Raw genomic sequence first — 13,052 nt, 5'->3', positions numbered from 1 at the left:
AACTCTTTGCCATCCCTTGGACTGCAGCACGCCAGGCTTCCGTCCATCACCAACTCCTGGAGCTTGCTCAAACTCATGTCCATTGAGCCATCCAGCCATCTCATCTTCTGTTATTCCCTTCTCCTCCTGCCTTCAATCTTTCCCAGCATCAGGGTCTTTTCCATGAGTCAGTTATTTGCATCAGGTGGCCAAAATATTGGAACTTCAGCCTCAGCATCAGTCCTTCCAATGAATGTGAGTGAATGGTAATGAGTGAGTGAAGTCGCTCAGTCGTGTCCGACTCTTTGCGACCCCATGGACTGTAGCCTACCAGGCTCCTCTGTCCATGGGATTTTCCAGGCAAGAATACTGGAGTGGGCTGCCATTTCCTTCTCCAGGAGATCTTCCTGACCCAGGGATTGAACCCAGGTCTCCCTCATTGTAGGTAGACGCTTTACTGTCTGAGCCACCAGAAAAGTCGAATATTCGGGTCTAATTTTATTTAGGAATGACTGATTTTATCTCCTTTCTGTCTCCATAATTTGGTGAAAATGTGCTGTTCCTTGGACATTAAGTGAAGGAGAGTGGTGGATTATAATAGAAAGAATGACCAGATAGACATCAGGAGACCTGAGGCCTGGGTCAGTCTCTGCTAGGACCTCTGTAAGACACAGATAATCACTTCACCTATCTAATACTCAATTTCCAATACCTATAAAACTGGGAGATTCAATAGATAAACTCTATCAACAATCTCTGCTTTAAAATTTTATGACTTTTAAAAACAAGTAATTAATTGTTTTTCTTATTAAACTTGTTATCAAAGTGTTAGAATAAACTCATTTACTCATCTTGTATCACAAGATGTCTCCTCTATGTTTTTTTTCAAATTCTTTTCTTTCTTCAAACCATTACTCACTGCCCTTGTTTAACTAAAGCTTCTCCTCTAGAAGAATTAACTTCAGCTTATCTTCATTCCCCACTGCAAGCTTTCCCTCATAAATTTGTTGAAGTACACAGTGTATTGTAAATTATCTATTTATATATCTCTTTCACTATTAAAGAGTCGCAAAGAGTCAGACATGACTGAGCAACTTCACTTCTTCTTCACTAAGTTCAGAATTCCTACATGATAAAGACTACCTACTTAGACTCACACAAACTCTGAAGAGAGCATCCAAGACATAATAAACATTAAAGATTGCTATTGAATAAAAAATTCAGTTGATCAAGTGTCCACTTACAATGTTCACTTCCCATGTAGCAGACTTGAAAACTACATGTTATATGGAATCCAAGTAGGTAAGATACCCCATCCTTCATGCTTTTCATGTAACTGAAAGTAGAGAAGGTAAAAAATCAAATGGGTATAATGCAAATTAAAACTGGGTTTCTTATTGTCAACCTCAGCAATGCTGATATTTTGGGCCAAATAAATGCCTATTGAAGGAAACTGTTCTGTGTACTGTTGGATATTTTGCATCATCATTGGCCTCTACCCACCATAAGACTCTCTGAGTTATGACAACCAAAAATATCTTTCAGTTCAGTTCAGTTCAGTTGCTCAGTTGGGTCCGACTCTTTGCAATCCCAGGAATCGTAGCACGCCAGGCCTCCCTGGCCATCACCAACTCCCGGAGTTTACTCAAACCCATGTCAATCAAGTCAGTGATGCCATCCAACCATCTCATCCTCTGTCGTCCCCTTCTCCTCCTGCCCCCAATCCGTCCCAGCATCAGGGTCTTTTCCAATGAGTCAACTCTTCGCATGAGGTGGCCAAAGTACTGGAGTTGCAGCTTCAACATCAGTCTTTCCAATGAACACCCAGGACTGATCTCCTTTAGGATGGACTGGTTGGATCTCAGGGACTCTCAAGAGTCTTCTCCAACACCACAGTTCAAAAGCATCAATTTTTTGGTGCTCAGCTTTCTTCACAGTCCAACTCTCACATCCATACATGACCACTGGAAAAACCATAGCCTTGACCAGATGGACCTTTGTTGGCAAAGTAATGTCTCTGCTTTTTAATATGCTATCTAGGTTGGTCATAACTGTCCTTCCAAGGAGTAAGCATCGTTTAATTTCATGACTGAAATCAACATCTGCAGTGATTTTGGAGCCCCAAAAATTAAAGTCTGACACTGTTTCCACTGTTTCCCCATCCATTTGCCATGAAGCAATGGGACCAGATGCCATGATCTTAGTTTTCTGAATGTTGAGCTTTAAGCCAACTTTTTCACTCTCCTCTTTCACTTTCATCAAAAGGCTTTTTAGTTCCTCTTCACTTTCTGCCATAAGGGTGGTGTCATTTGCATATCTGAGGTTATTGATATTTCACCCAGCAATCTTGATTCCAGCTTGTGCTTCTTCCAGCCCAACATTTCTCATGATGTACTCTGCATATAAGTTAAGTAAGCAGGGTGAAAATATATCGCCTTGATGTACTCCTTTTCCTATTTGGAACCAGTTTGTTGTTCCATGTCCAGTTCTAATGGTTGTTTCCTGATCACCATACAGGTTTCTCAAGAGGCAGGTCAGGTGGTATGGTATTCCCATCTCTTTCAAAATTTTCCACAGTTTATTGTGATCCACACAGTTGAAGGCTTTGGTGTAGTCAATAAAGCAGAAATAGATGTTTTCAGGAACTCTCTTGCTTTTTCGACGATCCAGCAGATGTTGGCAATTTGATCTCTGATGCCTCTGCCTTTCCTAAAACCAGCTTGAACATCTGGAAGTTCATGGTTCACGTATAGCTGAAGCCTTTCTTGGAGAATTTTGAGCATTACTTTACTAGTGTGTGAGATGAGTGCAATTGTACACTAGTTTGAGCATTCTTTGGGATTGCCTTTCTTCGGGATTGGAATGAAAACTGACCTTTTCCAGTCCTGTGGCCACTGCTGAGTTTTCCAAATTTGCTGGCATATTGAGTGTAGCACTTTCACAGCATTATCTTTCAGTATTTGAAATAGCTCTACTGGAATTCCACCACCTCCACTAGCTTTGTTCGTAGTGATGCTTCCTAAGGCCCACTTTACTTCACATTCCAGGATGTCTGGCTCTAGGTGAGTGATCACACCATCGTGATTATCTGGGTTGTGAAGATCTTTTTTGTACAGTTCTTCTGTGTATTTTTGCCACCTCTTCTTAATATCTTCTGCTTCTGTTAGGTCCATACCCTTTCTGTCCTTTATTATCCTATCTTTGCGTGAAATGTTCCCTTGGTATCTCTAATATTCTTGAAGAGATCTCTAGTCTTTCCATTCTATTGTTTTCCTCTATTTCTTTGCACTGATTGCTGAGGAAGGCTTTCTTATCTCTCCTTGCTATTCTTTGGAACTGTGCATTCAAATGGGTATATCTTTCCTTTTCTCCCTTGCTTTTCGCTTCTCTTCTTTTCACAGCTATTTGTAAGGCCTCCTCAGACAACCATTTTGCCTTTTTGCATTTCTTTTCCATGGGGATGGTCTTGATCCCTGTCTCCTGTACAATGTCATGAACCTCTGTCCATAGTTCATCAGGCTCTCTGTATATCAGATCTAGTCCCTTAAATCTATTTCTCACTTCCACTGTATAGTCATAAGGGATTTGATTTAGGTCATACCTGAATAGTCTAGTGGTTTTCCCTACTTTCTTCAGTTTAAATCTGAATTTGGCAATAAGGAGTTCATGATCTGAGCCACAGACAGCTGCCGGTCTTGTTTTTGCTGACTGTATAGAGCTTCACCATCTTTGGCTGCAAAGAATATAATCAATCTGATTTCGGTGTTGACCATCTGGTGATGTCCATGTGTAGAGTCTTTATGGACACTGACAAATGTTGGACACGACTGAACAGCTGAACAAGCATGCAGTTATATTTATTGCTCAACATCAGTGTAAATATTAAATGAGAAAACACATCTAATAGGCTTACGTGTGTGTATTAGTCACTCAAGTGTGTCTGACTGTTTGCGACCCCAGGGACTATAACCCGCCAGGCTCCTGTGTCCATGGAATTCTCCAGACAAGTATACTGAAGTGGGTAGCCTTTCCTTTCTTTAGGGGATCTTCTCAAACTAGAGATCAAACCCAGCTCTCCTGCATTGCAGGAAGACTGTTATAGCCTGAGCCACCAGAGAAGCCCAGTATGCTTCTAATACTATCTAATATTACTGTATGTATTCAACTTTTATTTGAATATACAATTTTAGGCTTCCCATATCATGCTTTCTTCTTGCTCTTTTCCCTGTTCTTCCATTGGATTTACTCTTCCATCACTAAGTTGTGTCCAGCTCTTTGTGACCCCATGGACTGCAGCATGCCATGTTTCCCTGTCCTTCACCGTCTCCTGGAGCTTGGTCAAACTCATGTCTATTGAGTTGGTGAAGCCATCCAACCATCTCATCCTCTGTCACCCGCTTTGTCCTTTTGACGCCAATCTTTCCCAGCATCAGGGTCTCTTCCAATGAGTTCCAATCAGGTGGCCAAAGAATTGGAGCTTCTTAGTGTAATATTTATTTCCTTTTTTGGTCACTACTAGTTTCCAGGTTTTGCATTTTCATTTGTATTCTTTCTGTGGTTGCTTTGAACTTTTGTATTTCACTTAATGTTTAATTAATAGCTTTACTTTCTATATGAACAACACAGAGATTATAAGAATATATTAATTCACGTATTTCTCAGTATTTTGCTCACCATTGATTCTTGTATCCACATTTTTCCAGGATTTAAAATCCTTTTTCCTGAAGGAGTCTGTCAGGGACTCTCAGTCTTTCAGTTCAGTCCAGTCATTCAGTTGTGTCCAACTCTTTGTGACCTCATGGACTGCAGCATGCCAGGCTTCCCTGTCCATCACCAACTCCCAGAGTCTTTATTTGAAATTCATTTCATATGATGCTTATTCTTTATAAATTAACTAGGCAGAGAATTGGAGATTGACAGTCATTTTTGTTCTACATTGTGAAGATATTATTTCATAATTTTGACTCCTGTGGTTTTTGATGAGCTACCTATAGTCATTCTAATTATAACTCTTTTGTGTGTAATCTATCTTTTCTATTTAGTTGGATTTTACATATTCTCTTTGATTTCATATTTTTAGATTTCATTAAAATATGTCTAACTGTAGAATTATTTATTCTTTATAGAACTTACACTTCTTGAAAATGAAGAATTTTAATTCTGAAAATTCTCAACTATGTTGTCTTCAAATATAGAGGTACCCTTTTTCTGGATTTTCTTATTGTGGAACTCCTATCAAACATAATTGGATGTTCTTATTTTCTCTCCTTATCTCTGAGCCTATCTTCCATATTTTTATCTCATTATTTTTGTGTTGCATTACAGATGATATTCTCTGGTTTATCTTCCAACCCTCTAATTAGCTTTTCAGTTCTTATAACGACTTGTAAACTACTTTTATGGGATTCCCAGGCGGCTGCCTGGAACCTGGCTGCCAATGAAGGAGTCATTGGTGATAATCATTCCATCTCAGGGTCGGGAAGACCCCCCAGAAGGAAAAAATGACAACTCATGCCAGTATTCTTGTCAGGAAAATACCATGGACAGAGGAGCCTGGAGAGCTACAGTCCATGGGATTACAAAGAATCAGACACGGCTGGTCATGCACGAAAATATTTTTATTGTGATATCATTTAAGGAGGTCTTCTGTGAGATTTTCTTTCGACCTGGATTGTGGAATGTAACTTTAGACTGGTTTCCTTTCGCCTTTGTTAGGAACAGTTTGAACTGGACATGGAACAACAGACTGGTTCCAAATAGGAAAAGAGTATGTCAAGTCTATATTGCCACCCTGCTTATTTAACTTATATGCAGAGTACATCATGAGAAACACTGGGCTGGAAGAAGCACAAGCTGGCATCAAGATTGCCAGGAGAAATATCAATAATCTCAGATATGCAGATGATAACAGACTTATGGCAGAAAATGAAGAAGAACTAAAGAGCCTCTTGATGAAAGTGAAAGAAGAGAGTGAAAAAGTTGGCTTAAAGCTCGACATTCAGAAAACTAAGATCATGGCATCCGTTCCCATTGCTTCATGGCAAATAGATGGGGAAACAGTGGAAACAGTGGCAGACTTTTTTTGGGGCTCCAAAATCACTGCAGGTGGTGATTGCAGCCATGAAATTAAAAGACACTTACTCCTTGGAAGGAAAGTTATGAATAACCTAGACAGCATATTAAAAAGCAGAAACGTTACTTTGCTAACAAAGGTCCATCTAGTCAAGGCTATGGTTTTTCCAGTGGTCATGTATGGATGTGAGAGTTGGACTATAAAGAAAGCTGAGCATCGAAGAACCAATGCTTTTGAACTGTGGTATTGGAGAAGAGTCTTGAGAGTCCCTTGGACTGCAAGGAGATCCAACCAGTCAATCCTAAAGGAAATCAGTTCTGAACATTCATTGGAAGGACTGATGCTGAGGCTGAACTCCAATACTCTGGCCACCTGATGCAACGAACTGACTCATTTGAAAAGACCCTGATGCTGAGAAAGATTGAAGGCAGGAGAAGGGGACGACAGAGGATGAGATGGTTGGATGGCATCACTGACTCAATGGACATGAGTTTGAGTAAACTCCAGAAGTTGGTGATGTACAAGGAGGCCTGGCGTGTTGTAGTCCATGGGGTCGCAAAGAGTAGGACACAACTGAGCAACTGAACTGAACTGGACTGAACTGAGGAGCACACTGGTTTGGGACCAATGTTTATCTCAATTATTAACATGGAGGTTCCTACATCTTGAAGTTTTTAGATTCCAAAATTCAAAACCTTGGGTTCAAGTTTACAAAATCCCCCCATTCTTTCCATCCATAATCTAGGCAGAGATAAGATTCATTGTTGTCTATCTGTTTCCTATGTCAGCAAATAGATTTTATTTTGGTAAAACCCTTTTATGAAGGTTTCAATTCTCTGAAAGCCCCAGGTACAGGCATCAGTCCCTTTGCAGCTTCTTACTGAGATGAAGTTGTTAAAATTCAAGCAGGAGGCATACTAAGTCTGAAACTCAGTGCTTCTATTTGGCATGCCCAATGATTTCCAGAGATCTAGCCAATGAACGCTTTAGTCTTAATTTCTATCACCTGGAATTCTCATTAGAGTTTGTACATGGGATCTTCACTGATTCATGTGTAATCTTTTAGCTGCAGCATGCAGGATGGTTGTGGCATGTGGGATCTGGTTCCCTGACCAGAAATTGAACCTTGGCCCTTTGTATTGGGAATGAGAGTCTTAGTCACTGGACTACCAGGGGCGTTGCCAATTTTATACCATTTTAGCCTACCAATTTATCAGAATCAGATGAGCTAGCACTTTGCTCATTATCAGCACTTTATATTAGAGGCTTACCGTGCACAGGAAATCTTAGGAGAACAAGACAACACTTTACAAAGAGCTTTTAATTCAAACCTCTGTTACAGTAATGGCAATAGGATTTCTCCATTTGCAAGTGGTAGGAAGACAGAAGGATAGTTAATCAAAAAATTGCTTAGTAAAACTTAGAACCACCCAGAAACTTCTTCTGGTATCACTTCAAGGGTCTTCTTATATATCACACAATTTCAAAGAGCACAAAGGAATATCCAAGTCATAATAATACAAACATGCCCTGTGGTTCCAGGGATGTTACTAAGAAAAATGAGTAACAAATAAAGATGGTGGAATTACATTAAAGTGAGAATTTTGGATAAGTTCTTTGAAAATCTGAAATAATAAAATAAATTATTCACAGTCACTGAAATTCAGAGGCTCTCAAGAATACTTTTTGGAAATTATAATGCTCCATTCATGTGTGCCAACCAAATGTGAAGTTTCAAACACAGTATGCATGAGTTAGATGATAAAATAACTTAAGGCAGAATATATTTCAGTATTCATTGCTAAACGATTTTGCCAAGGAAATTGACTTGATAATGCTTTATGAAAAGTGTTAGCTATTATGATGTAATTTCAAAGTCCAGTCTTAAATGGTATCAGTATTTCAAGAAAATATAACTTTTATAGTTTAAAAGTCATTGTTTCCATTCTGACCTTTTTTTTTTTGCCAGGATGAAGTAAAATTTATGGCTTGAAATCCAAAATAAATTAATTTTGTCATAGCTTTTTACCTATATGCCAGTTATAAGTAATATCTGGATACAAATTCTAATGAACAAATGGGTATGTAGTGAGGAGGTAGAAATAAAAGTAACTGCATGAAGGGTCAAATTTAATTTAAAAATTACTCCTCATTCATTTACTGAACAGCAAAAAGCTTATTAAAGTGAAAATTATAGTCACAGTATTTTATTCTATAGCTATTCTTCTAAGTGATGAGGACAGTAAAGAGATTCCAGACAGCCTCTCTTACTGTGGTTCATCATATTCTTAATTGCTTTCTCTAAAAAATGAAACCGATCTATAAGTTAATAAACAGATAGGATAATTTCCAATTTAGATTCCCAATTCCAAGCCTGCCTGAAAACTAGGCAAAGAAAAATATTCTTAGAATCAGCAGATGATTATTTCAGGCTCAACTAACAAGGGTGATGGCAATGTAGATTAAGTCACAGATCAAAACCCAATCTCTGCACACTTTGTAGGTTTCTCTTTTACTTTGACAAGATGGGTGCATTAATGCTAAAATACTTTATAATAACCAAAAGTAATAAACAAAATTATCTGTAAAATAACTGTGCCAAAATTTTAATATAATGACTCCTATTTTCCATAGAAATATGGAGTTTTAAAAGAAATTCTATACCAAGGTCTGGTAATATATTGCTAAGTAAATTGAAGCTCTAAGAATCAAAGCAACTTTTTTAAGCAGGAACAACCAATTAATTCCAAACAGAAAAAAAGAAAAAAGAAAAAATAGATATTCCTTCCTCTAATAGCATGAGCTTCCTTATACACTGAAGGTTTAGCATAAATAATTGAACCTGGCTTCTTTTGTAACAGCCTTTTTTTCTCCCTTATGTTCTAAAGTATAATTCTTTCTGGAATTTATGACAAAAAAAAGGAAGAGAACACTTAACAACAACAACAACAAAAAACTGTGAGTTCTAGTTTTTGTTTGGTTATGTGAGTCCCTAGTAACCCAACTCTTCTGCTGATAACAGCTACAAATCTACAAAATACAAAAAAGACAACTACATTTTGTTTACTAAGGAGAGCAAATAAATGGAAATAGCTATGAAGAGGAGTCACAATATGGAAGAGGAATAATATGAGAGTGAATTTTCAGGATTCTTCCTCATTTGGCAGTATTGAAAGTGAACCTCAGCTGCAGAGTGATGCAGTGAGGAAAACTAATGTTCCAACAACTCAAATTTTTTCTGGCCACAGGGAGCAACAAAAGGAACAGAAATGGGCTGGGTGTTGGGAGGGGATGGAAGAAAACTAAGGGAAGAAGCTTTAATTCTGGGAATGAATCTTACACAAGTCTCAGCCTAACTGCATGGACAGGACTGACTGAAACAATGAAGTTTTAAAAAACTAAACTGAGACTTGAGCCACCATCCTCAGAAGGTGAGCTGGAACTTGCAATCAAAATATAACTGGATTGATGGACCACAGAAAGAAAAGTAAGAATGTTTTCCAGAGAATTATAGCAGAATAATACTCAAACAAAAACAATATTCACAATTTGCTTGACACGATCCAAAATTAACCGGTGTAAAAGGAATTAGGAAAGATAATCCATTCTAAGAATAAAGACAATCAAAAGATGCCAAACCAAGATGATGCAGGTGTTTATATGATCTGTTAGGACTTTAAAGCACCTATTAGACTATGCTTCCCCAGCTTTGCAGGATGCTCCCCAAGAGGCCCATTTCTGACTCACTCATCAGAACTTTGAGAAGACTGTCTTGGCTGTAGTCTGGGGATGAATGACAGCAGAAAAAGAGGGTAAGGACTTATAGTAAATGGCCTGAAGATCTGAACAATCTCTATCGACTGCCTCAAGGGCTCTACCAAGAGCCCAGACCACAGATCTCGAGGAACACCCCATCTACAAACACACATAGCTAACTCCCAACACTATGCTTTTGGCTTCTCCCTTTTGGCTAGTACCCCACATACCTCCATAGACAGAACACATGAGCCCTCACAAATGGCACACAGATATTTTATATGCTTTGTAATAAACCTTTGCCTCATTTTTGTGAAAACATATCCTTATCTTCTATTCTAGGTATTTTGTAATTTGGGCTCTTTTATTTAGGTCCATAATTCACTGAATATTTCTTTTTTTAAATTTATTTTTATTAGTTGGAGGCTAATTACTTTACAATATTGTAGTGGTTTTTGCCATACATTGACATGAATCAGCCATGGATTTACATGTGTTCCCCATCCTGATCCCCCCACCACCTCCCTCCCCATCCCATCCCTCTGGGTCTTCCCAGTGCACCAGCCCTGAGCACTTGTCTCATGCATCCAACCTGGGCTGGCGATCTGCCTCACAGTTGATAATATACATGTTTCAGCGCTATTCTCTCAGATCATCCCACCCTCGCCTTCTCCCATAGAGTCCAAAAGTCTGTTCTATACATCTGTGTATGTGGTAAGGTAAAAGTCAATGTTTATTCTTTTCTATGGGCTTCCCAGGTGGCGCTAGTGGTAAAGAATTGGCCTGCAATGTAGGAGATGCAGGAGACTTGGGTTTAATCCTTGGGTCAGGAATATTCCCTGGAGGATGGCACGGCAACCCAATCCAGTATTCTAGTCTGGAGAATCCCATGGACAGAGGAACCTGGTGGGCTCTAGTCCATAGGGTTGCAAAAGTTGGACATGACCAAAGTGACTGAGCACACACACATGCCAGCATCCTTTTCTATAAAGATATTTGGTTTTTCAGGACAATTTGTTGAAAAAATTTTCCTTTCCCCATTGAGTTGTGTTAGTACTTCTGTTGAGAATGACTATTAAAATTTGTCAAAAGATTTTTCTACGTCTAACTACTGAAATGATTATATGGCTTTTATCCTTTATTCTGTTATATAGTAAATTATGCTTGCTTTTTTTAAAAACCACATTATTGAAGCAAGATTGACATGTAAAAAGCTGTACATATTTAATTCAATGAGTTTGAGGGTAAGTATATACCACTGAAACCACTACCACCACCAAAGCCATAGATACATCCATTGCCGCTTAAAGTTTCCTTCCACCTCCAGCATTATTATTATTTTTACTTATGTGTGGTAAGAACACTTAACATAAGATTGACTCTCTTAGCATATTTTAAGTATATCATACCGTATTGCCAAGTATAAACACTTTATTTGCACCCCTTTTCTGCTCTTACCCATCCCCAAACTACAGCCATGCCAGTCTTCTCAACGCTCTGATGGGTGGGTCAGAAGTGGGCCTCTTGGGCAGTATCTTGGAAAGCATAGTATCAATATAATATGTCTAAAAAAATTTTTAAAATAAAAAAGTGAAATGAGGTGAACTATTCTTTAAAGAGCAAGTTCTTTCCAAACTATTTAGTTTTTCAGACAACTGTGTATGAATATGAGATCCGGCAATACAATGTTTATTGTTGTTTACTCACTAAGTTGTGTTTGTCTCTTTGTCACCCCATGGACTGTAGCCTGCCAGACTCCTGTGTCTATGGGCTTTCTCAGGCAAGAATACTGGAGTAGGTTGCCTTTTCTTTCTCCAAGGCTTTATTTATTTGGCCGCACTGGGGCTTAGCTATGGTGCGTGGGAACTTTAGCTGCAGCATGTGAACTCTTAGCTGCAGCACTTGGAATCTAGTTTCCCAACCAGAGGTCAAACCCTGACCTCCTGCATTGGGAGCTTGGAGTCTTAGCCACTGGACCACCAAGCAAGTCCCTGTAATACAACAGTCTTAGTAAATCTGGACATACAAAAATTTTCTCATAATCTTTTAGGTAAAGCAGGAAAATGTAATGGAGAAGGCAAAGGCACCCCACTCCAGTACTCTTGCCTGGAAAATCCCATGGATGGAGGAGCCTGGTAGGCTGCAGTCCACGGGGTCGCTAGGAGTCGGACACGACTGAGTGACTTCACTTTCACTTTTCACTTTCATGCATTGGAGAAGGAAATGGCAACCCACTTCAGTGTTCTTGCCTGGAGAATCCCAGGGATGGGGGAGCCTGGTGGGCTGCCATCTGTGGGGTCGCACAGAGTAGGACACGACTGAAGCGACTTAGCAGCAGCAGCAGCAGGAATATGTAAAACATATTTCCTGGTGGCTCAGATGGTAAAGGATCTACCTGCAATGCAGGAGACCTGAGTTCAATCCCTGGGTTGGGAAGATCCCCTGGAGAAGGGAATGGCAACCCACTCCAGTATTCTTGCCTGGAGAATCCCAAGGACAGAGGAGCCTGGCAGGCTACAGTCCATGGAGTTGAAAAGAATAGGACATGACTGAGTGAATAACACTATTTTCAAATATGTGTTTATTTTCAACTTTGAAGAATGGTGCCAAATGGTCTCTTAAGGTAGTTGCACAAATTTTCTCTTAAGCTAACATTATCTGAAGACTCTTATTGCTCCACAATCTCTCCAATGCAGTTGGGCATGGCAATCTTTTTAGTCACTCAACTTGGTGTTTAGTGGTATCCTATTGTGTTTTTCTTTTGGAAACTGTTAGATTTGTAGAAAAGTTTCAAAGACAAGATATTGAGTTATATATGCTCTTCATTGGTATTATATTTTCATAATCACTTCATGGCAAATAGATGGAGAAACAATGGAAACAGTGACAAACTTTCTTTTCTTGGGCTCCAAAATCACTGCAGATGGTGAATGCAGCATGAAATGAAAAGATACTTGCTCCTTGGAAGAAAAGCAATGACCAACCTAGACAGAACACAGAGGGCTTCCCTGACAGCTCAGTTGGTAAATAATCCACCTGCAATGCAGCAGTTCGATTCCTGGTTTAGGAAGATTTGCTGGAGAAGGGATAGGCTACCCACTCCAGTATTCTGACCAGGAGAATTCCATGGACTGTATCGACACAAAGAGTCAGACACAACTGAGCAACTTACACTTTCTTTTCAGACAACATATTAAAAAGACAAAGCAGATACATTACTTTGCCTGCAAAGATCTGTCTAGTC

The sequence above is a fragment of the Cervus elaphus genome, chromosome 19 (assembly GCF_910594005.1).
Source record: "Cervus elaphus chromosome 19, mCerEla1.1, whole genome shotgun sequence".
Classification (NCBI taxonomy): domain Eukaryota; kingdom Metazoa; phylum Chordata; class Mammalia; order Artiodactyla; family Cervidae; genus Cervus; species Cervus elaphus.
Note: the sequence above shows the minus strand (reverse complement) of the source record.